Source organism: Lissotriton vulgaris, chromosome 5 (genome assembly GCF_964263255.1).
Source record: "Lissotriton vulgaris chromosome 5, aLisVul1.2, whole genome shotgun sequence".
In the NCBI taxonomy this organism is placed as follows: Eukaryota; Metazoa; Chordata; class Amphibia; order Caudata; family Salamandridae; genus Lissotriton; species Lissotriton vulgaris.
In genome coordinates, this window is record NC_141693.1 from 1,815,339,822 (window position 1) to 1,815,365,947 (window position 26,126).

General features: G+C 47.1%; 1 protein-coding gene across 2 annotated transcripts in view; it reads left to right on the forward strand.

The window, feature by feature from the left end:
• GJD3 (gap junction protein delta 3) overlaps positions 1-26,126 on the forward strand; it is a 143,474-nt gene that overhangs the window by 108,044 nt on the left and 9,304 nt on the right. The window contains exon 1 of one of the 2 annotated variants that reach the window (XM_086924231.1): positions 16,925-16,996. The exons of the other annotated variant lie outside the window; for it this stretch is intronic. The gene's annotated coding sequence lies outside the window, so the exon portion shown is untranslated. Of the gene's footprint in view, positions 1-16,924; positions 16,997-26,126 lie in introns of those variants that run through there. 2 annotated transcript variants of the gene reach the window in all.

Sequence of the window (26,126 nt, forward strand, 5' to 3'; positions counted from 1 at the left end):
TACACACCGAAAGTTACCCCATAGAGCATGGGTACTCGCAAACATTTACCTGGGGGCCACAAAGTACTGTCTGTGCATGCTGGAGAGCCGCACTGATGCCAGCAGTGTGAGGGTCGGGGTGATGACGGGTGGGCATAGGGGGGACACAAAGCAGATGCATGTTGTGGACAACAACTTCATGTGACTTCTGTCTCCCACCAACACACTATTCTCATGCACCAAGAATTAAAATCAAAGCATTAACTCATAATCTAAAACATGAGAGGAAAAGAGATACTCATCTGGTGGCTGAATTGCAAAATGTTAAAATAGAAAATGTGGGATCAGTCCTGGCTCCCCACTTTCGGAAATTCGTGATCCTAGGCAATTTGTTAATTTCACTTTGCCTCCTATTGCTTCATTACCACATGTGAGAGCCCCTTAAAATATTCGAGTTCTGGATGTGTGCTATACACATCTAACTCTTGTATTTTATTTAATAAACTATAATGTTGTTCCCACTATATAACAGCCAAAGCTAGATACAAGGTCTACTGACAGATGACTTTCCTCTTAGTTCACTAATGGCATTGTTTTCAGAATCGGGGCAGCATTAATGTTTCCAAGATCTTGTTTAAAAAACTATCACTGCTTTAAAGGCCTCTCAATGATCTGATATACTAATGTAAAACGCTCACACATGTTAATAAAATTCACTTTTTTGAAGTTTGCAGAGAGTTTATCATGTTTTCACATGTTTAGTGCAAGTTGGCTTCGAAACTAAAAGTGTTCCTAAAAGATAGGTTTTCTAGGACACCTTCTTTTTTTTACCGTTACTTTAGTTAATGTGTAAATAAGGTATGCCCGTTCTTTTCACAGCTTTCTGAATGTTCATGCTCTGTCAAGAAAGCAGCAGGCCAGTGCTGCTGTTCACCAGGTGACCGCAACTGAAGATCAAGAGGGCCACACAAGGCCCGGGCCATACTTTGAGTATCCCTGCCAAAGAGAATCGTATTACTAAATATCACCACTAAAATATCAGGGTGCAAAAATAAAAATATTGACAACAAAAATATCCACTATAGATAAATATAATGTAAAGGGCAAAAATAATGACCACAAAATTTTTTTATTCATTAATTAAAAAAAAAGATTTATAAATTATGATACAATTGTTATATGACTAAATATAATTCTTAAAAAAACATAATATTATTAAGTTATGACACATAATAAATCACAATAAATACATGCATAATTATCACAATTAAGAAATGTATTATTTCTTAACCATTATAAATAGTTTTGGAAATATGAAAAAAGTATTTTTAAAAACAATTATTAAAATAGAAAATAATATTACAAAATAAAACCTATCCTACAAAATAATTTAGAAAATAAAATAATTAATAAAAAATATATATATATATTCTCGCAATATTTTCCAGGATGAAGTAACATGTAGGAACCAAACTCCAATCCAAAATCACTACAAATGATTAAAAAAAAATTCCAATACATGATTCTAACTACACCCTTCCACACATTGGGGGGAAATGTAAATATTGTGGGGGGCAATATATAATGGGGAAAGTGCATATATGGAGATCTAATTTACTGTTCTAACTCTAACCAACATTGGTTTAAGAGCATACATTGAGGGGGTCAAATTTACTACTGTAACTCCAGCCCAACACATATTAGGGAAAGTGCATACATTCGGGGAGAGGGGTTCAGATTTACAATTCTAACTCCTGACTAACCTACTGGAGAAAATGCCTACCATGGAGAGGTTAGAGTTACTATTCTAATTCCAATCTAACAAACACTGGGGAAAGTGCATACATTAGGGGTAGGGGGTTATGTTATGTTTAATGAATTTATACAGCGCAACGTATACCCGAGGATGTCTTGGCACTAATAGCTAGGCATAGTACAGAAGCATGATGTGAGAGATAATTTACAAGTTGAAAAGCCAGGTTTGAGGGGGTCTCATATTTACTATTGTAACCCCAATCCAACAAGCATTGTGGAAAGTGCATAAATTTGGAGGAGGAGGAATTCAGATTTACTATTGATACCCCAGTCTAACAAGCATTGTGGAAAGGGCATACATTTGGGGGAGTTGGGAACCAGATTTACTATTGTAAACTTAGTCTAACAAGCATTGTGGAAAGTGCATACATTTTGGGGAGGAGGGGTTCAGATTTACTACAGGACCCCCAGTTTAACAAACACTAGGAAACGTGCCTGCATTTGAGGGAATAGTGGGTCAGATTAACTATTAAAAATCCAGTCCAACACATATTGGGAGAAGTGTATACAGTGAGGGAGGGTCATATTTACTAGTATAACTCCAATCTAGCATACATCGGTAAAAGTCTATACATTTGGGGGAGGGGTAAAATAGTTATTATTATACCTCCAGTGTGTTACCAACACTGGGGCAAGTGCATACATTTGGGGGGATGAGTCAGATTTACAATGGTTCCTCCAGTCCGACAGAAATATTAGCAAAAATTTACATTTCAATAAAATAACTTAAAAATTGAAAAACTCGTTGACTTTAAAAAAATGACAAAAATATTGCAATTGTCAAATTACTTTCCAAATTCTTAAAAACATCTTTAAAATAAACAGTATAACTTAAACCACCATAATACAACAATGATTAAAATTGATAATATTTTTACCAACAAAATAGTACTCATGTTTAAGTGCTACATATTTGAGTTTTATATAAATTCAAATGTATTATTTGTATGAAAAAATGCTATGCACCCATTTTCCCAGTATACCCAACAGATTGTAATAAAAATAAAAAATAAAAATGAAACATATAATAACATCATTAAACAATTTAGAAGTGAATAATTAATAGGTTAATCAGTTATTTTAAATTGATATGCCTATTAAAGAATAAAATATATAAACAAATAAAGTAAAACATTGCAAATGTTACAAATGAAACAGTTAAATATAATTAATTGGGGCTTGGCCACGCCGCCGACAAAGATGGCCGCACGGCGTTGAAGCTCCGCCGCCCGATACCCTAACATTGTCAGAAACTGCATGATCCATCACCGCCACAAGCGGTAAACGCCGATGCAATCCTTCGTTGTGAGGATGTGATCGTCTTGGAAGGAAGGGGACTCGACACGGCGGCTCCCGTGGCTCTGATCTACTGGTGACGTCATAGGAGGAAGAGAAGTAGATACCCAGCCCGCCTCGGAGGCCCCATGGTGACAGGGTTCACGGGCACCTGAGGCCGGACCGGCGGAGCTCCGCCGAGGCCCCTCGCTCAACAGAGACGCCCTGCCGATGAAAATGGAGATGAAAAACGGCATGGAATGCTGACCCTGCCTTGGCAGTGTTAGCTGATAGTGGAAGGCGGGTGAGTGCGGGGGTGGAGGGCGGCGAGTAAGGCCCAACGACCTTGTTTGCCACGATGGTGGTATTTGCTTATTACAGCGGGTCGCTGTCACATCCTTGCCCCCCTCGTGGCGACGCTGAGTCGTGGTGATGCTGTGCGGGTTCTCGATGGCCTTGGGGCCTACCACCTACTCTGCGTAGTCATAAAATACTGGGCCTTGCACAGATGCCTCCATCAAGAGCCGGAGCGGGCGCTTGTGCCCCCCCACCCTTCAGTATTTACAGTTGCGCGAGGGAGACTCCCTCTCCTTAACGCACCAGGATCCTGAAATGCACGAGGCCGCTGAAGAGGGCTGACACCGGCGATCTTGCTGGTTTGGGAGTAAGGCCCTTCATTTGGGGAGCAAGTGGAGAGGAGCACCGATCTAGCCCTTACTGGAGCCAGAAACATCCAAGTGACAATGGGTAGAGGCCTACGTGATATTGGGGCCCGTCCGGAGCGTCACCGAGAGAACCCAGTTGAGGCCTAATGGTGGTTTTTACAACCCCTTCCCAAACTGCTGAGATCCCGATGCAGGGTCCTGATGGGCTCTATTTTGACAATATACTTCGGCAAAGATCCCAGAACTTGTGCCTCCACCACGCATGGGCCTGGTATTGCGGTCCAAGCAGCTCCCGCGATGTGACACCGCCTCTGGTCTACATTGGGGGCGCCACCGGGGGTTCCGTACTGCGAGCCAGCCATTGTCTGACGTTACCTGCTCATCATACTGCGAAGATGGGTCACAGGCACCCCAAACAACGCAAATTGAACTTTGACAAACAGGGTACCTCTGATCGGTCCAACCAAAGCCTGGAAAAGAGGTGATGGGTCTAAACGCGCTGAGCCACTACAATCCCTGGATGGTGCTGCTGCCATAATGGCGGAGCTCCGGGTGGGGTTTCGTGAAATAGATGCAAGGTTTTACACATTGACCTTCAGGCTAGATAGGATGGGAGAACGTCTGGAGGGGCACAGTATCAGGCTCAGACCAAGGACACGACACGTAGGCTGGAGTGGGTAGAGCAGTTGCTCAAGACAGTGGCTATTAAGAACGAGGACCCAGGCTAGATCGCGAAGGAATAATATTCACATTGTGGGCCTGGCAGATTCCACGAACATCCGGCGCCCAGAACTTTTTATTGAGTACTTGCTGAGCTAACTGTTTGGCCCTGATAACCTCTCCCAGACCTTCGTGGTTGAGCGGGCACATCGTTCTGTGGGCCCGAGGCCCCCTCCTGGGAGGCCCCCTCGCTCCATCTTAGCCCCCCTGCTCAACTACAAGGACCGTGATAATCCACTCTTCCTGTAATCCACTCTACCTATATTACCAGTATTATTTTGCCTCAACTCCTGTTTCATCCCTCCTTGATTTTGTAATTTGGTTGTTTTTTACTTTGTTATCATGCATTTTATACCATGTTTGCCGTATTCTATCCTGTTCATGTAAAGCGCTCTGATACCTCTGGGTGTAGCCAGCGCTATATAAAACTTTAAAAATAAAAATACAAAAAATAAAAACTCCCCCGTACAGTACCAGGGCGCTGTGCTTTCTTTTTACCCCTACCATACCATTGCAGTGAAGGAGACCAGACGCAAATTCTTGAAAGCGAAGCGCCATCTTCGTATACTGCGACTCAAATATGCCATGCTCTATCCAGCTAAGTTACGGGTGATGGTGGACGGTAGACCCCACTTTTTTGAGAATGTTATGGATACGCTGGCTTTCTGCAAACAATGTCAAAAGGAACTCGTAGGAGCCCGGCACGATCCTCCGGACATTCCTCTCCAGACAGGCAACTGGCCGTGAGTGGCAAGCTCTTTACTTCGGATTGAGGACACAGATTTTGTGGTTAACTATCAGCCAAGCTATCTAAATACGACATTGATCTTGAATAGGGAATTGTGGCGGTGGCGGTTTTGAAGTTAACGCGTTTTTATTTCTACTAGTAGTTTATTAATGTAGTTTGATATAAGGGCATCCGGCATCCGAGGCGTTGCCCACCTCCTCCAGAGGACTCTGATCAGGTTACTTTTGGGGTTTTCTTTTTTCCCTTTATGTTGGGGAAATTGGGGAGGGAGAGTGTTCACGAGGCCTTTGAGTCCAGGCGTGGAAGGTGGGTGGTTTTTGAAGTTTCTGCTGAAGCTGTTGATTATTGTGTTATTGTATTGTTGTTTTATATTTTACCCCCTATGTATGTCCTTCCGTAGATTCCCTCCCTTCATTTTGCACACTGTGACTGGTAGCCATTGGCAGGGCGCACACACATTCCCCTATGATCATGGTTCTAGACCCCGCTGTGGATGTAAACCTCATCACTTGGAATGTGCGGGAGCTCAACAATCCTAGGAAATGTAAATTGGTACTGGCATACCTCCGTAGATATAATGTTAAAATATAATTTTTGCAAGAAACTCACCACCTAGTACAGGCAACCCCTCCTTTTGTGTCCTCCTGGGGACCCCATTGATTGTTTGCTAGTTACAGCACCTACTCATAGGTGGTTTGTCTTCTTATCCATCATTCCCTCCTGTTCACACACAAAGATATCATAGCTGACACGCAGGGGCAATATCTGCTGGTGGTGGGAAAATTGCTTGGCAGAACGGTGCTTTTTCTCAACATTTATGCGTCAAACACAGATGATCCTAGTTTTTTGGGGAACCTCGTGCCATGTTAAATCGATATAACTACGATGCAATCTTCCTTTGGGGAGACTTATACCTTGAGCTTGATCCCAGTTGTGATTCCTCCAATGGCTACCACTAAACCCCAGGCTCTTTGAGTGGCACTGGAACTCATACAGTCCCTAGACCTGCGCGACCTTTGGCGTACCCATCACCCTGGGACCCTTGGGTACACCTTCCACTCAGCGCCTCACTCCGCACATACGTGTATAGGCTACTGGCTAACAGATCCACGAGGGTGTCAATGGACTAAGGGCATCGATACACTGTCAGACCATGCTTCTTCACCTACACATCCCGCACCCAGCCGGCTGGGAACGCAAATGGTCCTTTCCCGCAACCGCACTGCTGGAGAGATGTTTCGATCTGCATTGCAGGAGGCCATTACAGAATATTTTACCCTGAAAACTGGTACATTGGCCAAATACTCTATACTATGGGATGCCCTTAAGGCATATAACCGGGTCATTAGTATATCGAAGCAGGCAGGAGTTTTCCGATCGATCCGCTAGAGTCTTGCCCGACTTGAAAGAGAACTGGCTTTACTCGATGCGACACAACCCCCATCACATGCAAAGAATAAGCGCAATGCTCTCATTTTTAAATTTAATGAACATGCTAATAGGGAGGCATCCCTGTTGGGCAAGTTGCACACAGCACGCCGACATGGTGAGGGGGAATGTCTGGGTAGAATTCTGGTGCATTTGGTGCACCCCCCCCCATCGCCCACCCCCAGGGGAGCCGGGCACATAGCGGCGATTAAACGTTCAGACTACTCCATAGCCACTGACGATACAGAAATATTAGCAGAACTAGTCGCCTACACAATCACTCTCCCTAAGATTTTTCTCAGCACCTTGCCTATCTAGACAAGGTCGCAATGGTATGGATTACTAAGAGAAAGGCTGAATTTCTAGCCCAACCTTTCACTGCCGAGGAAGTCACGCTTGCTATTGATGCACTGGCCGGAGCCAAGGCGCTAGGGCTCGACAGATTGTCAGGGATTTTCTATAAAACATTCAAGGACAGTTTGGCACCACAGTTACTGGAGGTATACGCAGAGGCCCTAGAGGACGGCGCACTTCCCCCCTCAAAGAGGGAGGCGGCTATTTCATTACTACTGAAACCAGGTAAGGAACTCTCTAACTGCTCTTCATATCGCCCCACTTCTTTAATAAACTTTGATAACAAAATCCTGGCCATAATGTTATCCTCTAGGTTATCGTTGGTATTGGATCAAATCCTTTCGCCAGTGCAGTCGGGCTTTATTCCACATAGGTCCACTGCTTTAAATGTCATCAATCGAATTGAGCCAAGTACTCCTGCAGCAATAGCCCTTCTTGATGCGGAAAAGGCTTTCGATTCCCTGGAATGGCCATTCTTGGCTGCCACGCTCCGCAAATTGGGCATCCTGGGCAACTTCCTCACCTTGAACTTTATTCATCACCTACTGCCCGGCTCAGAGTAAATGGCTCCTTATCCTCCCGGATTCCGATCTCCAGCGGGACCCGGCAGGCTTGCCCTTTGTCCCCCTTATTTTTCAAAGTGGCCATGGACCCTCTGGTTCGCCACTTATAAGAAAAACATATGTTTCAAGTCTTGCAGTTTCACTCGTGGCCTCCGCTGATGTCCATGTATGCGGACGACATTCTGCTTTTTGTTAGACATCCCAACACCAATTTACAGCCTCTAATAGATTGAATTAGCCGCTTCGGTGCCATGTCCGGGCTACGAATAAACTGGGGCAAATCGGTGATGTTCCTGATTACCGCAGCCACAGTTGAGGCAGAGCTCAGGCTCAGCTGGTCAGGTGACACCACCAAGTATCTTGGCATACATTTACACAGAGACAAGAAACAAGTTATTTGACTGAACTATGGACCTGCGATTGAGCAACTTACCGTGCAAGTTGAAAGGTGGATTCAATTACCTATTTCAATGGCTCTATATATCGCCCTTATCAAAATGAACGTCTTGCCACAATTCCTATATCTGTTTGTTAACATACCTATCCCACTCACAAATACCTTTTTTTCTCAACTACGGGGTTTACTTATTCGTTTGACACTTTGACACTACCATACAACTGAGGAGGGTTCACAGTCCCGGATCTTCATCTTTACTTCTTGGTGGCACAGGCTCAATTTGCCTATCATTGGTTTCACCCCAATGCTCATATACCTTATACGAAACCCGAACATGACCTGGCTGCTCCTGCGACCCTGGAATCCCTGTTCCCTATGGGTATACCACTTGATCCCCATGACATTTAACCCCTCTTGACTGCATGCTGGGCTTGGCGTAAACTGAACAAAATGTTGGGCAATGGCCCTTTGTATTCCTCTGCTATTCCATTCTACAGCAACCCGTTCTTGCCACTCACGTCTGAGAAACTGGTACAACACACCCTTACTAAACTGGATTTATGCACTCTTGGCTCTCTATTTCCTGACGGTCGGGCACTCACAATGTCAGATATCTCCTCAGGCGTTGAATTTACATATATGGATAAATTCATAGCTGCCAGACTGCTTGGGGCACTCCACTTATCGGTTTCTTTCTTCCCCTATCCTGCGGATTTTGCTCCTCTTACACAGCTTATTACTGATAAGGAAGGAACACATTTGGTTACCAAGTTGTACCGGGCGTGCATGACACTCAGGTAGGTCCGAGACAGGGGAGTGAGGGGGTGCTGGGAGGAGGACCTGGGCTACCCGCTAACTGACAAGGAATGGACCTACTGTCTGGATCAGGTACAGAGAGTGTGCCCCAATCACAGACACAAACTTCTTCATTTCTAATTCATACACAGGATATATAACACTCCGTGTCAACTGGCCAAATATGACCCCACTAAACCATCTTATTGTCCTAAATGTAAAGTGCCAGATGCCAACTTCGCTCACATGAGCTGGATGTGTCCTCAAATCAACACCTACTGGGTAGAGGTATTCCAGACAATAGCCAAAATAATTGCCACACCCCTTCTCCCATCTCCAAAGTTAGCCTTGTTAGGTATAGTCCGCAACAGAGAAATGTGCCACCGTAGCTTTATTGCCATAGCGCTGATGCTGGCAAAGAGGAAAATAGCATTACACTTGGGAACTAAACATTACCCCACAAAAAGATCTTAGATGCGCAGCATGTCATACTGCGATCTACAGACCGAAATATACGCCATGCTACAACCTCCGTCCTCTCGACCCAAAGACATATGGCATGTCTATGGATGCTACTTGCAACAGATACAGGACTCCTCCCGACCATCAACGAATTTTTGGAGATCCTATACCCAGCACATCTCCAGTACTAGTTGACATCTTGACGCCATAGCGCCTTACAAGTCTCCAGTTATGTTGATAAAGGTCGACATTGACCTTGTTTTATATAGGTTCTCACGGCTCTTACCAAAGCAGACATGCACATTACTCTCCCAGTTAGGCGAATGATATGATACATGTGCGCATATGGAGGTAGCCCCCCCAGTCTCCCTCTCCCCTCCCTGACATGAGTATTCGTTATTTATTTGTTATTTTATGGATCTCTGGACCAGATAAATGCTCTTGCTCAATATATATATATATATATATATATATATATATATATATATATATATATATATATATATATATATATATATTTATATACATATATATATATATATATATTTATATACCACTTAGAGCTTTTTTTATTAGTGTATTCAATAACAGCAAAACATGACAAATATATGTATATATAATATATGTGGACGTGTTGGTGGTGAATGTGGTCGTGGTGGACGTGGTGGTGGACGTGGTGGTGGTGGATGTGGTGGTGGTGGACGTGGTGCTGGTGGACATGGTGGTGGTGGTGGAAGTATATACGATATATATATATATTTGTCATGTTTTGCTGTTATTGAATAAACTAATTAAAAAAAAGCTCTAAGTGGTGCTAACTATTGCTGGAGGTGAAAGCATCAAAAAGGAGTAACCACCACATCCACCACCATACCACGTCCACCACAATACCACGTCCACCACCACCACGTCCATCACCACCACCATGTCCACCACCACCACGTCCACCACAACATATATATATATTTGTCATGTTTTGCTGTTATTGAATAAACTAATTTAAAAAAAAGCTCTAAGTGGTGCTAACTATTGCTGGAGGTGAAAGCATCAAAAAGGAGTAGCCACCAAGTCCACCTCCATACCACGTCCACCACCACCACGTCCACCACCACCAACACGTCCACCACCACCACGTCCACCACCACCACATCCACCACCACCACGTCCACCAACACCACCACCACGTCCACCAACACCACCACCACATTCACCACCAACAAGTCCACCACCACCACATCCACCACCACCACATCCACCACTACCACGTCCACCACCACGTCAACGTCCACCACCACCATGTCCACCACCACTACCACCATGTCCACCACCACTACCACCTTGTCCACCACCACCACATCCACCACCACGTCCACCACGCCCGCCACCACGTTCACCACCATGTCCACCACCACCATGTACACCACCATGTCCACCACCACCACGTCCACCACCACCACATCCACCACCACCACATCCACCACCACCTGTGACCGGTAAAGTGTCACTGGAGGGCAGTGTCAACCCCGGCTGTACATGGGACACTTCAGGATGCATTGGGTGTGAGAAGATGGGAGTAGGGGCTAGAAGTATTACACCAGACCCAAGATACATTTTGAAGAGGCACAATGTCACGGGGGCTCCTGTAAAAGCACTCACAGCATCTCTACCTCACAGTGGCATACATGCACGAGCCACTCACTCAAAACAAGCATTGGCATAGCCAAAAGGTCTTGTCTTGGAACCTTATAAGTGTTTAGCCATGCAACACTTGGGGGCACATTAGTATGGCGGGCGAACTTTGTCCACCTTCCATACCAGTGGGAAATAGGACCGCCCGCTAAGGGTGCGGAGGTCCCGTACATCCCATGAGGATGCACCCGCCACACTGGTGGGCGCATCCCGCATTTTTTACATTACTTTTAGCACCGCCCGCCGCAATGCCAAAAATGCATTTGTGCTTATCAGAGCACAACGTGACAGGCACGGCGCGGTGCCTGCCACGTAGTACATTGAAATGCAGGGGGGTACCATAGGTACCCCCCATGTGCACCCCCACCCCCCAGAGTCCTTGGGGGCCCGCATCGGCCTCCCAGAGGAGACTCTGCATGCCTTACCGTGGTGGCGTAAGGCATTTCCAAAGCCACATTGGGGGGCGACCACTGCGCCTCTGGCCTGGTCGCCCCCCTGCTCCTCTCCGCCTACCTGCTCACAGAGTTCCGACGCCGCCAGCAGCGCCCCAGCCGCCGCTGGGCCGCCCGCTCTGCCGGTCCCGTTCCTGCGCCTCCTGCCTGCGGCCCCGCCCCCCGCCACATGATTGGCTAACCCCTTCCCGCCTCCCAGCGGACCCGCCCTCCCTGCTCCCCTCTTAAGGGGACCTCGCCTGCTTTTAGGGAGCGACCGCTGCGCCTCTGGCCTGGTCGCCCCCCCTGCTCCTCTCCGCCTACCTGCTCACAGAGTTCCGACGCCGCCAGCAGCGCCCCAGCCGCCGCTGGGCCGCCCGCTCTGCCGGTCCCGTTCCCGTGCCTCCTGCCTGCGGCCCCGCCCCCCCGCCACACGATTGGCTAACCCCTTCCCGCCTCCCAGCGGACCCGCCCTCCCTGCTCCCCTCTTATGACGCCCCCTCAGCGACCGCGCAGCGACCGCGCAGCGGACGCGCGCAGCGGGAGCACCGATTGAGCGCCGAAGGTGCGCCAAAGGTAAGCCCGTCTGCGCCCGTCCGTGCCTGGACCGCGCCCAGTGCCAGGACCCCTGGCCCCCGCAGTTCCCAGCCCACCCGCCGGACGTACGACGCCGCCACCCTCATCGCACTCAACGACGGACGAGTCCCGGGATGCTACCGTGCCACCCCGAGACGCTCCCACGGACCCTTCTGCTGTACCGCCTGCAAGTTCACCTGCATCCGGACCTGCCTCGCACCAGCACCCGCCAAGACGAACACCAGCAGCAACCACCTCAAGTGCATCCTGCTCAACACCCGCTCAGTCCACAGACACGCCATCGAACTCTGGAACCTCATCGACACCACTGCTCCTGACGTTGCCTTCCTCACGGAGACCTGGATGAACGCCTCCTCAGCACCCGACATCGCCATCGCCATCCCAGAGGGCTACAAGATCACCCAGAGGGACCGCACCGCCAACCAGACAGGAGAAGGCATCGCCATCATCCACAGGGACACCATCCGCATCACGACCTACACTGACGACATCCTGACTACCGCCGAACACCTACACTTCCAGATCCACACCGACCCGAAGACCACCCTCAGAGGCACCCTGATCTACCGACCCCCGGGACCACGCACCCAATTCAGCGAGGACATCGCCGACTTCGTCGGCCCGCATGCCCTCCCCTCCGCTGACTACATCCTCCTGGGGGACCTCAACTTCCACCTGGAGAACAACAATGACCGCAACACCACCACCCTGCTCGACAACCTCGCCAACCTCGGACTCAAGCAACTGGTGACCACCCCCACCCACCTCGCCGGACACACACTCGACGCCGTCTTCTCATCCAGCAAAGACATCGCCTTCAGCCATGCCACAGGACTCCACTGGACGGACCACAGCTGCGTCCACTTCACCTTCAGAAGAACGACGACCCACCACCACCAGCAACAGGTCGCCCGCAGAAGCTGGAGCAAGATCACAGCCGACCAGCTGGCCGCTTCCCTGAGCCAGCACCCTCCCGCCAGCTCAGCGAACCCCAGCCAGGCCGCCGACAACCTCACGAAGTGGATCAGAAACTGCGTGGACCAATTTGCCCCACTGAGGACCCCGCCCAGCAGACCCGGCAGCAAGAAGGCCCCGTGGTTCACCGACGAACTCAAGAGGTTCAAGAAGAACTGCCGAGCCCTCGAGAAAGCCTGGAGAAGGGAGCCAACACCGGACAACATGACCACCCTCAAGCTTGCCACCCGAAAGCATCACCAACTGATCCGCGACACCAAGAAAACTGCATTCAAGGACCGGTTGGATAACAACGCACACAACAGCAAGGAACTCTTCAACATCGTGAAAGAGCTCTCCAACCCCAACGCCGGAAACAACGACATCACCCCATCGCAAGAACTCAGCAACTCCCTCGCCTCCTACTTCCACAACAAGATCGCGGACATACACAACAGCTTCAACACCCAACCGACGAACGCCACGTCCAACTCAACCGAACCCCCGCCCCCCACCACCACCCTCCGCGCCTGGACTCCGATCTGCACCGAAGAAACCGCCCGCATGATGAACTCCATCCACTCCGGATCTCCGACCGACCCCTGCCCTCACCACGTCTTCAACAAGGCCGACGCCGTCATCGCACCCCACCTGCGGGACATCATCAACACCTCCACCACCGCCACCTTCCCTGAGAGCTGGAAGCATGCCGAACTCAGCGCTCTACTCAAGAAACCAACAGCGGACCCCACCGATCTCAAGAATTACCGCCCCATCTTGCTGCTCCCGTTCCCAGCCAAAGTCATCGAGAAGACCGTCAACAAGCAGCTGGCCGCCTTCCTCGAGACGAACGGATCCCTCGACCCCTCACAGTCTGGCTTCCGAGCCAACCACAGCACCGAGACCGCCCTCATTGCTGCCACCGATGACATCCGAACCCTGATGGACAACGGAGAAACAGCGGCCTTCATCCTACTAGACCTCTCCGCGGCCTTCGACACCGTCTGCCACCGCACCCTAGTGCAGCGCCTCAGCATCGTCGGAATCCAGGAGAAGGCGCTGGAATGGATCATCTCCTTCCTCGACGGAAGAACACAGAGAGTCCGTCTACCACCGTACAAGTCAGAGGCCACCGAAGTCATCTGCGGCGTCCCCCAAGGATCCTCGCTGAGCCCAACCCTCTTCAACGTCTACATGAGCCCCCTCGCGGCCATCGCACGCCAACACAACCTCAACATCATCTCCTACGCCGATGATACCCAGCTCATCCTCTCCCTGACCAACAACCCCGCCGCCGCCAGAGCCAACCTTCACGAAGGAATGAAAGAGGTAGCCGAGTGGATGTCGACCAGCCGCCTGAAGCTGAAGTCGGACAAGACGGAAGTCCTCATCCTGGGATCCTCGCCCTCCGCCTGGGACGACTCCTGGTGGCCCCCCGCCCTGGGCACCCCACCCAAACCGACAGACCACGCACGCAACCTGGGCTTCATCCTGGACTCCTCCCTCTCCATGACCAAGCAAGCCAACGCCGTCTCCTCGTCATGCTTCAACACCCTGCGCATGCTACGGAAGATCTTCCGGTGGATCCCCACCGAGACCAGGAAGACTGTCACCCAGGCACTCGTCACCAGCCGACTGGACTACGGCAACGCCCTCTACGCCGGAACCACTGCCAAGCTCCAGAAGAGACTCCAACGGATCCAGAACGCCTCAGCCAGACTCATCCTCGACATCCCACGACACAGCCACATCTCCGGACACCTAAAAGACCTGCACTGGCTCCCGGTCAACAAGAGAATCACCTTCCGTCTCCTTACCCACGCACACAAAGCTCTTCACGACCAAAGCCCGAGCTACCTCAACAACCGCATCAACTTCTACGCTCCCAAACGACACCTCCGATCAGCCAGTCACGCCCTCGCCGCCGTCCCCCGCATCCGAAGAACGACAACAGGAGGAAGGTCCTTCTCCTACCTGGCCGCCAAGACCTGGAACTCCCTCCCGACCGACCTGCGCCTGACCCAAAACCACCTCGCCTTCAGGAAGAAGCTCAAGACCTGGCTGTTCGGGTAGCAGCAGCACCCCCCCCCCCCCCCCCCCCACCCCCCTAGCGCCTTGAGACCCTCCGGGTAAGTAGAGCGCTCTATAAATGCCTGTGATTGATTGATTGATTGATTGATTGTAATAAGGTTGGCGGTGTCTTCCAGACACCGCCACCATATTGATATTGAACCCTTTTCTGCCCGGTCGACATGTTGACCGGGCGGAAAAGCGGCGCTGCCTTGGACCCCACAGCCATTCTAATATGGTTGGGTCATTTCTGCAAGGATGGTGGGCGGATTGCCCCTGCCGGCCCAGCGGTGACTACCCCCGGCCCGGCGGGGGCGATCTGCCCACCATCCTAATGGGGCCCTTGATGTTGTTACACCAAGGATATTGTGCTGGGTAACTAAACACTTATAAGGTCCAAAAGGCGAGACCTATTGGCTATGCTAATGCTTATTTTTAATTCAGCCCGTTTTCCTTGAAGGAAAACGGGATGCATTTTTTTTTTTAATGAAATGTTTTCCTTTTTTTATTTTTGAAGAACAAGTATATTTTACCCTGCATTTGCAAAGGGGAAGGGGTCCCTTTGGGACCCCTTCCCATTTGTGAGTGCATTACCGCCCTCTTGAAGAGGGTGGTAAATTGCGAGAGTTTTGCGACCGCAATTACGGTTGCAAAACATTCTTACATAGGGTAGCGAGTCGCAATTAGGAAGAGACGCCCTTAGAACGCCCCTCCCTAATTGCGAGTTGCAAATACTATTTAGCGAGTCACAAATAAATTGCCATTCGCTACATAGGGTTTGTACATGGCCCTATTCGTTTTTGCATGCGCAAACGGGTCGCTAACCTGTTTGCACACTCAAAAATGGGTTGTACATCTGGCCCCTGGTTTTAAGCAAATAATTGTAGAAGTGTCAACAAACTTCATAACGAAACTTTCAGCCATTCTGCATAGGAATGCAATAGGTACTCTGGGTCCCCTAATTTTGAATTCACCACCTGTAAGTCCCAGAAGGAACTCCCATCCAGTTAGCAGGAGCCTCCCCTTAGAAAAGATATCTGGGTGGCATGTTTGCACTGTTGTATCATGAATATAGGTAGTGAAAATGTGTTGCTGAGCAAGAGATACATATTGTCCCTGATACATTGGATTTTCCTCTCCATCATGGAGACATGGTTGCGGTCGGGCCAGTACATAAGAAGTATAGATAGAAACAGTGGTTGACCAACAACATTGAATTGGTTGGCCAGTCCGGCATAATTTGTGGCAATGGGACATCTGCTCTATTGTTTTTCCCTAAAGGTGTATATATCATATTAATATGTGGTATTAGATCTAATGTTTGAATTACAGTGGGTCAAATGCAAAGAGTAGCTGATATTTAGTTATTGTTGTGGGATTTTGGAACACAGCCTTCTCTCGCACTCGCAGTGCAGCACGAGAAGGAAGAGCTAAACAGACGTCACAGTATTTTCAGAGATGTCTGTCTCAATACTGCTGACCTATAAATCATACCCTTAAACTCCCTGTGGCCTAAACTGTAAATTGTAGATATAGTTATTGTAAGCAAGTATGTAATGAAAATATACAATGCCCCACTTAATGCATAGTCGTAAACCATCCCCTTCCCCTCTGTTGATGTGCAGTGCCATGTTGCTCCACAGCCAGTTTTATGCCATGTAAATAGCAATAGATACATAATATGGCCTGTGTTTGCTTACGTTTAGCAGAGTATGTGCTACATCTTACATCTTATTTGCTACCCCCTACTAGTGAGAAGTCAATTCAGACCCTGCTCAATGCCAAGAGCAGCTGAAGGTAGGTTTTGTTACGGGAGGATGACGCTTCAGCACTGCCAGCGGAGGCATGAGCCTTCTATAAGGGGAGGTGTGAAGGGTCATGCCTTCACCCAAGACAAATGTATTCCTTTCTGGCCTGCCACACGTTCCAATATCCTACAACAAATTGCACCCCAACAACCAGGGGTCATACTGCGGCTCACTGCTGATGCTGGGTCCAGGACTATCAAAACAGCAGGGAGAGGGCAAACGGAACATTTTCTCCCAGTTTACAAGGTATGTAAGGGCCCCACGCTCACCCTGCAAAATGTCTTTATGGAATTCAAAGCAAGCCTGCCCTGTTTATTAATGATGAGTGAATTAATATTGTTATACCACTAGATGTCACCATATAATCTGGAGCTGTGTGTTTTCTGTTTCCCACAAAAACTGGAATGACAAAAAAAAAACTTTATAAAGCATAGACTACTATCTCAAGGCATCTTGTACTAGAATTATGACGAAACCCAACAAAGTGCTTGACGGCAAGACAGGAAAAAGCGTCCTCTTTAGTATCGCCTGCAAATTTTGGGCAAGATATGAATCTGGCTGAGGAAGAGCAAAGAGGTCTGGTATAATGGTAATCATCAAACATATATGGGAAAATGTTGGGCCATTCCCAGGGATGGCTCTGTGGCATATGTAGTGGCAGAATATATTTGATCACAGGAAGCCAATGAAGGTCTTTGAAATGGGCAGAGATGGAAGAACAGCGAGGAAGGCCAAAGATAAACCTGGAATATTCTTGTGTGCCAGAGGCGCAATAAATCATGCCTAAATATAGAGAATTGCCATTGTCTAATCTAGAAGATATAATAGATCGTAGAACAATTATATGCCAAAGATGGAGAATAGAGAGCGCGATCTTTCTTAGAATCTGCAGATGGTAAAAGTAGTTAGACGTGATTTACTCACTTGAATTATGGGGAAAAGAACATCATCAACGTAAGCCAGAGATTACAGAGCGAGCAGTCCAGTGCAGACGAGCCCACGCTGCAAGGAACCACCAACCACCAGCACCTCAGTGTTATCCAAGTTCAGCTTGAGAGGATTTAGGAACTTCAAAGAATGTTGTGTGCATATGAGACCTATTTTAAGGCCCTACCAATGAATTTCAATTTGTGTTGGGACTGTAAGAAGAAGGTAGTTTACCACACGATAACACAACATGTATGTTTGTGGCACACAAGCCCCCTCAAGGAATCTCTTGTGGCCAGGGCTCGAGTCGGAGGTACACGCAGGTACACGACGTCCCCCCACTCTTTTCACAGGGTGGATGCCATCCCCCCTGCCAAGAAGTTGGGCCCAACAGAAATATGCTGAACTTGTCCCGGTGTAAATTTCAGATACCGGGACATGTTCAGCAGCACCTGTATGTTGCCTGCTTTCCATTCACAGCAGCAACGTGCAGCAGCAAGGGAACCTTTACACCTCCAGCTGGGCCGAAGATAAGGGGCCATCGGCCTCCTTTTGTTTGTATATGCTGACTGGGGGCCACCAAGAACCTTACATTTAAATATAAATGCCACAGAGGGAAACCAAGGCACACAGCTTGTCTTCTCTTCACAGGTACTTAAGAGAGGCATGCTTTTGCCTCTGTTCTGCCCCTGTATATAAATGCAGACACTGCAAGACTGTCAGATGGGTTAGTCTGTCCCAGTATTTACACAAATAATTTAAATAGCACTATTTTATTTCTTTTATAGCGCTATGTTGTGACGTCATGAGATCATGTTCATATTGTCTTACTTGGTCAGTCCCCCCACTTCTTTTTATAGGACCTGTGTCCTGCTTGTGGCTGTTCGCATATATTTAATTTAGTGGTACTAACTGTATCCACCTTGTAAGGATAAAAGCCAAAGTGGACACCCAACGTGATTCAAACCAGTAACAGTGGAGGTAAACAAAGATCCCTGGAGTAGATGCCTTAATCCAGAGTCTGCCCGGACCCAGTAATATGTCCCAGGGTTGAACTGTTTTGAATGGACTCACGATGCACCAGCAGGTAGTAAAGGTGGCTTCCATCTGCTTTGTTATTTTAAGATGGCCCCAAAAAATCCTCTGGATGCTCCCTGTCTCCACACAGAGGACAGTGTTCCAGGCATTAGTTGTCTCCCGCCTGGACTATGGTAATGTCCTTTATTTGGGAGCCGATCAAACAACTTTAAACAAACTTCAGGTTATACAGAATGCGGCTGCACAACTCCTATGTCATGTTCCACGGAGAGCCTCTGACTCCCATGCACTCTATGATCGTCACTGCCTTAAAACTGCCAGTCGAATTAAGTTCAAGGCTCTCTGCTACATTTTTAAGATTAAACAAGGCACGGCCCCTGTATACTTACATGACCTCATCCAAGCCTATCATCCTAGTCGTTCCTTGAGATCTTCCGGGAAAGGCGATTTTGTGATTCCGAGAGTCAGGTTGGTGAAGATGGGCGGCCGCTCATTCTCCCACCTGGGTCCGAAGTTCTGGAATGCTTTGCCCGCTGTTTTAAAAACTGAAACCAATCTTCCTCGTTTCTGCAAAGGACTCAAAACGTGGCTCTTTCAGCAATGATTTAAGGTTGCTCTCTCTTCCCCTCTTTTAATCTGTCCCTTGGCACCAGGAAACCCACTGCGGGTAGCTGCGCGCCTTAGAAGCTAAATAAATAAATAAAATGGAGGTGACCGTAAGCTTGGTTCTTTGCAACTAATCATGAGGCATTTCTTTGCCTGATGGGAGACTTCTTCAAACTACTTATGAAGGATTCTCAAAAGCTATTGCTGCGGACACAGTTGTCCACTAGTGAGAATTCATGAGATGTAGAAAGTCACGAGGAAGACCCAACGGGGACCTCTGTTTAGACGATCTTCGATATCCAGCTAGCCCTGATAAGGCTTGGTATCGAACAAAAGATAACAGGCTTCTAAGATATGTACTGTAGCTACCAATTGTTTTTCTTTTTCCTTTAGTTTGTTGTCCACATCATGTAGTCTGTTTGTTTTGGTGTTGGTGTTTCGCTTCTGAGTAGTAACCTTAGCACGCCCTATCGTTCGTTGCCTCTCCCCTGTATACTTTTGCTGTTATTTACCAAGATTTTATGAGGGTGCTTCTGTGACGCAAAGTGATGCAAGGTTGCATCGATTTACCTACAGTAATAAAAGTACATGTGCACAGAGCAATACTGCACAGAGCCAACCGAGAGAGTTTGCATAAACCTTAATAAATCTAGGACATTCTTTGCTGTTCTTTGCCCCTTTCCAATTCATTATTTCACTTGATTTTTTGATTGTATGAACTTTTAATACGACTTCTTAAAATGTGTTGATGAAAAGATTTAGCTATAATTGTTTTACAGCCATCAAAACTCATCTATTCCCTTGAAATAATTTTGTGTCCTTTCTGTTTTCAGTTTCGTTTTACCCAGGATTAGCGCCGGGACGCCCCTTTGCTGGGGCAGCTGTGCGCTTTATAAATCTCATAACATAACTTGATTTCATTATACACAGAGTCAGAGGTTAGAAAGGCTTAAGTAGATTTGATTTTGTTTATCCAATGTTTAGGTTTATAGGTTTAAGCTACACACTAGGTTATATCACCCCAGAGTCGCACACATCAACATGGTTTGTCTTCATAGACCTGTAGGTATCGAGTGATCCTTACCAATATTAGCCAGCAAAGACATTTCACCACAAAACTTACTACAGACACAAACTAACAACAACAAAAAAGATTTTGTCTAGAATAGATGCGTTCAGGCATGAGACCTGACACATGAGGAGTGCAGGCTGTGGCACTCCGCCTTCATAAATATACAACTAATGATCAGCACAGCAAAAGAGCATTCACTTGAGTAACTCCACATAGTGATGATGGTGGTAAAGAAAGGGGTTCTCCCAAAATCACACTGAGGGATGATCCAACAACCTGAATACTGATATTACCCTGCACTTTTTGAATCCCCCTGTTCTTGCAGATAATTCGTTACTACCAACAAACCCATCCAGTGAGTTAGGGTGAGCAGGTGTCCCGGATTTGCCAGGACAGTCCCTGGTTATAACCAGACTCTAGCAAATTTAGCCCATGTCCCAGTTGAAAGAGAGGGTTGAAAGAGGCACCTTTTTATGCGTTTCAAGGAAGGATTAGTTTGCAGGTTGTATCACAAAACAATGTAATGAAAGAGCATGATATTGGGTTTAAAAGTTTCTTTTGATTTATTCCCTGAGTGCCTCATTGTCTGTGTTTCTATGTTGATGAGTGCTTTTATTACATTTGTGTGCCCTTCGCAGCGTGATGTAAAATGGTAGTCCTTCTTCTGTTTTTGTGAAATGTCCCTGTTTTTGGTTTTCAAACTCTGGTTACCCTACAATGATTGCCATTGAGTTTTGAAACAATAAGACCTATAATAATGCATATATAATTTGTGTCTATATAATTCAATATAAAATTGGAGTGAAAAATGAAAGAGTATATGGCGAGATAGAAGCCTTGGTGTAAGGACGGGGGATCATGAGGGTGGTGTAGATGTTTAGGGTGTGATGACTAGTCCGAGATGTTCTGCTGAAGACTGGCTGAAGGTGGGAGGTGTTGCATGTCTGAGTGTTGATAACTGAGATATGGTAGCTGAACATGACATTCAATGTGCACGGAAAATCTAAGAAGGGTGAGATAAGGGGGTGATGCGTTCCACGCTTGGCAGGCATGCTGGAAGCGCCATTGGCTGAGAGGCGATTACCGAAGGATCACGAGGCTGTGCACCCTTCTCCAACCACGTTCAGTGGGCCAGCAGGGTGGTGCTATGAGTGAAGGTGTAAAGTGAGAGGAGTTGGTAGTGAAAACAGACATGAAGAAACTTCTGTTCTGTATTCTAAAAGCGAGGTTGAAACTATGGGGCATATTATCAAGAACAGGCGATAAAATTATTGTCGCTTTATCAGCAGGAAACTGCTGCTAAAGCGGCGATAATGGGCTCGATAATAGGCCCTTGTGAATTCCTATAGCAGCCCAGGTTCTGGTGTTAACCTGGGCTGCTACAGGAATTTACAAGGACATATTATCAAGCCCATTATCACCCCTTTAGCTGCAGTTTCCTGCCGATAAAGCGGCGATAATTTTATCGCCTGTTCTTGATAATATGCCCCTATATGCGTTCACATTTTTAGCAGTGAATTTCTGCAATCCAATAAAGTTAGCGCTCCTCTTTGAGAATCGCCACACCGTCAGATTTGCATGTGTCTTGTAACAGTATGAAATGGGAATAATCTTGGGAGAATTTTTGCTAAAGGACTATGAGAAGCTGTGATTAAATGTCTGTGAGGGTTATTGTGCCATTTTAGTTAGTAGGCGTGTATGTGTGAAAGGATGGGAACCGATTGTAGGGTTTGGTTGATTCTGTGAGTTCAATGTGGAAGGTGTGCATGGACGTTGGGGACAGTGCTAAAATGTGGCGCTTGACTACACCATCATAGCTCCAGCAATGAGGACTTGCACACTGTGATGAAGACCCATCTTAAAAAACTTACTAGGCAAACATTGGAATGGACTTGCGATTCTAGGCATGTGCAACTTAGGTCCTTGGAAGCTATGGGGCATATTTACAAGGACAGAGTTGAAATTATCGCCGCTTTAGTGGCAGAAAACGGCAGCTAAAGCGGCAATAATAGGCTTGATAATAGGCTCTTGAGAATTAAAAACTTGGGCTTCTGTTGGAATTCTCTGGAATTCTCAAGAGCCTATTATCAAGCCTATTATCGCCGCTTTAGCTGCAGTTTTCTGCCGCTAAAGTGGCGATAATTTTAACTCTGTCATTGTAAATATGCCCCTATGCTCTTACCAGAGCTTCAGGCCAACCACTATTTAAAGTGTGCCTGAGCAGGATGACTGCCGAACAGTGGTAGTCCACCCAGCACCACACAATTGGTTCCTCTGCCCTATTTAGAGGTAGGAGAACCACTGGTTTCCAGTCGGCTGAGTCTCATATTGCTCTTCTGATGGTAACCCGTGACCTGGAGGATTATCAGCAACAGGATTGCTGGGTGGTAACGGCGGTCGCCTCAACCTCTTGAAGATAAGACAATCATTACTGATTTTCCATGTGCTTGCCTGCCATACCAGACATGGCGGACACAGGCAGGCAAAATGTACAATGTCCTGATGCCCAGGGAGAAAACTCTCCACATATCGGGTCCATTTGTATTTTGTTTAGAGAAAACAAAGTCCAGCTTCGGAAAAAGGTTGCAGGGAGTAGGGAGCAGTGCAGTAACAGCTCCATTCACAGCACAGAGTCCCAAGGGGATCTCTATGTAAAGCAGATGGTCCATTGTCAGAGTGGCTGGAGCATTGCCTCCGACCCCTAGTGGTCCTTCTGACTGTCCTCCACTGTCTACTAGGGGCATAACACATGCCCCTGCATCCCAGGTGCCCCCCACCCCCTTCAGCAGTCCCTGCATCAGGTCAAGGCCAATAAATATCTGCAACACTTGAGAGAATCAGTGGCCCCTCATCACATTCCACAGGGGGGCTTCAATATTTTGCGCTATGCCACTGTGATCCATATGAGCCGCTCATGTTGTAGTCCTTCAGCGTACATTTATCTAGTGCAGATATCTTGAAAATTTGGCAAGGGTCTGGCCTTTACTGGATAGCATTGTGTATTCCTTTTTGCTGACGCTACATTTATGATCTGGCCAGGTTGACAACTTTTTGAAGAATTCTCTACAATTTTCAGTTTTTTACAGAAATTGGCACAGCGCACCACGAGAAAGCCTCTGATAGCATATGGAAACAGAGCTATGCAGTGCATACTACTTAATAACAACGGAGGGGTGTGAAGGTGTGATTGTGGAATTGTGAAATTGTGCGCAATACAGTACCATGAGAAGTTCTGAGAGACAAAAATCACTTCTGGGTCATTTCAAGAGATGTATTGTATTGTAATTGTATTGTAATTGCAATTATATAGCGCTTACTACCCCTGACGAGGCGTCAACGCGCTTTTTCGGTGAGTAGCACGCTACACCGGGACCCTTAGAGGATTAGTGTTGAATTAGTATAGTGAAACATGCAAGTACATTTTAAGTGGTGGCTAGGTTATTTGGATTTGAAATGATAGCAGAAGGATATAGGAGGACAAAGGTTAGTATTTATATAGCGCTTGTTGACGCACGCTATTCAGGAAGCCTACAAAGGAATAGTGGTAAATTAATATGGTGAAATATGAAGTAATTTCAGTGGTGGATATTAGTCAGTTACTTGGAGTGAGAAGGATAGAGGAGAGATAAAAGGGGAATAAAGATTTGCATTCATATAGCACTTGTTACCCCTGTTGGGTGTTGAATTGCTTTTCTGGTAAGTAGCACGCCACCCCGGAACCCATAAAGGATTACTGTTGAAAATTAGTAAAGTTAAAAAAATATGAAGTAATTTGATTAGTGGATATGTTATTGTTATTTGGGTAGTATATTAGTATAGTTCAATATGGAATTTGAGAAGTGAACATGTTAGTCTGTTAATTTCGATTAATAAGGATAGTGGAGGGATAAAAGAGTAAAGATATTTTTTATTTTTTAGATCTTAGCAATAGGAGGCGGCTTTTGGATGAGTAAAAAGGAGTTTTGGGTATTGCTAAATGAGAAAAAGGGCAGCATTTCTGGCCCTAGTCCCGACCAGTCTCGAAAAGGTTCAAACAGGCAACTTCCCTTGTCCTCTCCACCCTTAGCCTCGACGCCCGGGCTGAGTCGCCCTAAGCCTGGCCTTTTTTATAGCCCTAGTAATCAGGTGACCCCTTCAGCCACTGGGAACCCTAACACTATCCAATCACAACACTAGCCCTACAATCTAGAACCAATAGGAGATCAGAACCTTACTGCTAATCTTAGCTCTATTCCAAGCACCCAATCAGTTCAAAAACCCCGATCTCTACGTCCAATAGAGGCCCTAGCCCTACCAGTAGTCCCAAAACAAGTCCATGCAACCAATGGCACAGGTAGCCCTAGTCCCTACTTCCAATAGAAAGCCGAACCCTACTCTTAGTCCCACAACTAGTCCAACAACCAATCACACCAGAAGCCCTAAATAGCTACTTCCAATTAAAGGTCTAACCCTAGCCCTAGTCCCACCCATCTCCCTACAATCAATAACATAGGAAGCCCTAGTCCCTACTTCCAATAGAAATACTAACTCTAGCCCTAGTCCCAACCCTACAATGATTGAATCACAGACCCAGAAACCAATCAGAACCCTCGAATGCTCAACCAATGAGGACATTAACCCTAACCCAAAAGAAACACCAGATACAACCACCAATCAGTGTACACATGTGCCAACCACTAGCAGACCATATAAGGTTCCAGCGACCTCAGACAAAGTTTGCTGGCTAGGGAGTTGGAAGCTGCTTCTCCTGTTCAGAATCTCCTAGGAGACAGACAGACTCAATCCACACTTTGGACTTCTGCAGGTAAAGGCTTCACTAACTCGAAATCTAACAATACTGTTCAAATAAAACTTTACTCCCCCTGCTGGCCAAAAAACAAAGTGCACAGGCCCCAGTAAATACAGTTTAAACAGCTCACAGAAGCACCCTCTGATGTAGAATATCCCTGTTGCGGGGGGGGGGGGGGGGCAGGGGGGCTGGCCTCACTGGCCTGCGAACACAAAATGGTGGCTGGGGGTGCACTGCTTTAACACACAGGTCTAGCACAGAGCAAAGGAGAAATTTGGAGGGAAAACAGATTTGTCACCAAGGAATGAGATGGACAAACTACAGAGGTTGGACTGCAAATCCCACAATTCAACATGTTAAATGCAAGCAATCATGGGCAGGGGAAACCACAAGTTTAAAACACAAAACAGGTGATAAAATATCCAATCGCAGGCAGGTTAAAACTGCAATTTTAAACTGTAACAACCACATGCAAAGACAGTAATCACAGAAAGGGAAAATCGTTTTTTAAACAACTTTTGTTTTGGTAAGAGACAGCACTAGTCTGTCTCCTTACCACTTCCTGCTCACTGCAATCTGGGGCACAGGTAGGCTGCAATTCACAAGATGGAGAATGATTTGGGGAGCACCCAGCAAGGCCTTAAGGGGCCTGGGCAGTTGTGAGAGGAGGGCTCAGACTTGCCTGGTAGCTGAATAGCCAATGGTCTGCTGGCTTGGGGGTGGGGGCTGGGGAGCTGCTTCTCCTGTTCAGAATCTCCTAGGAGACAGACAGGCTCAATCCACACTTTGGACTTATGCAGGTAAAGGCTTCACTAACTCGAAATCTAACAATACTGATTGGATAAAACTTTACTCCCCCTGCTGGCCAAAAAACGAAGTGCACAGGCCCCAGTAAAAACAGCTCAGAGAAGCACCCTCTGATGTAGAATATCCCTCTTGCTGGG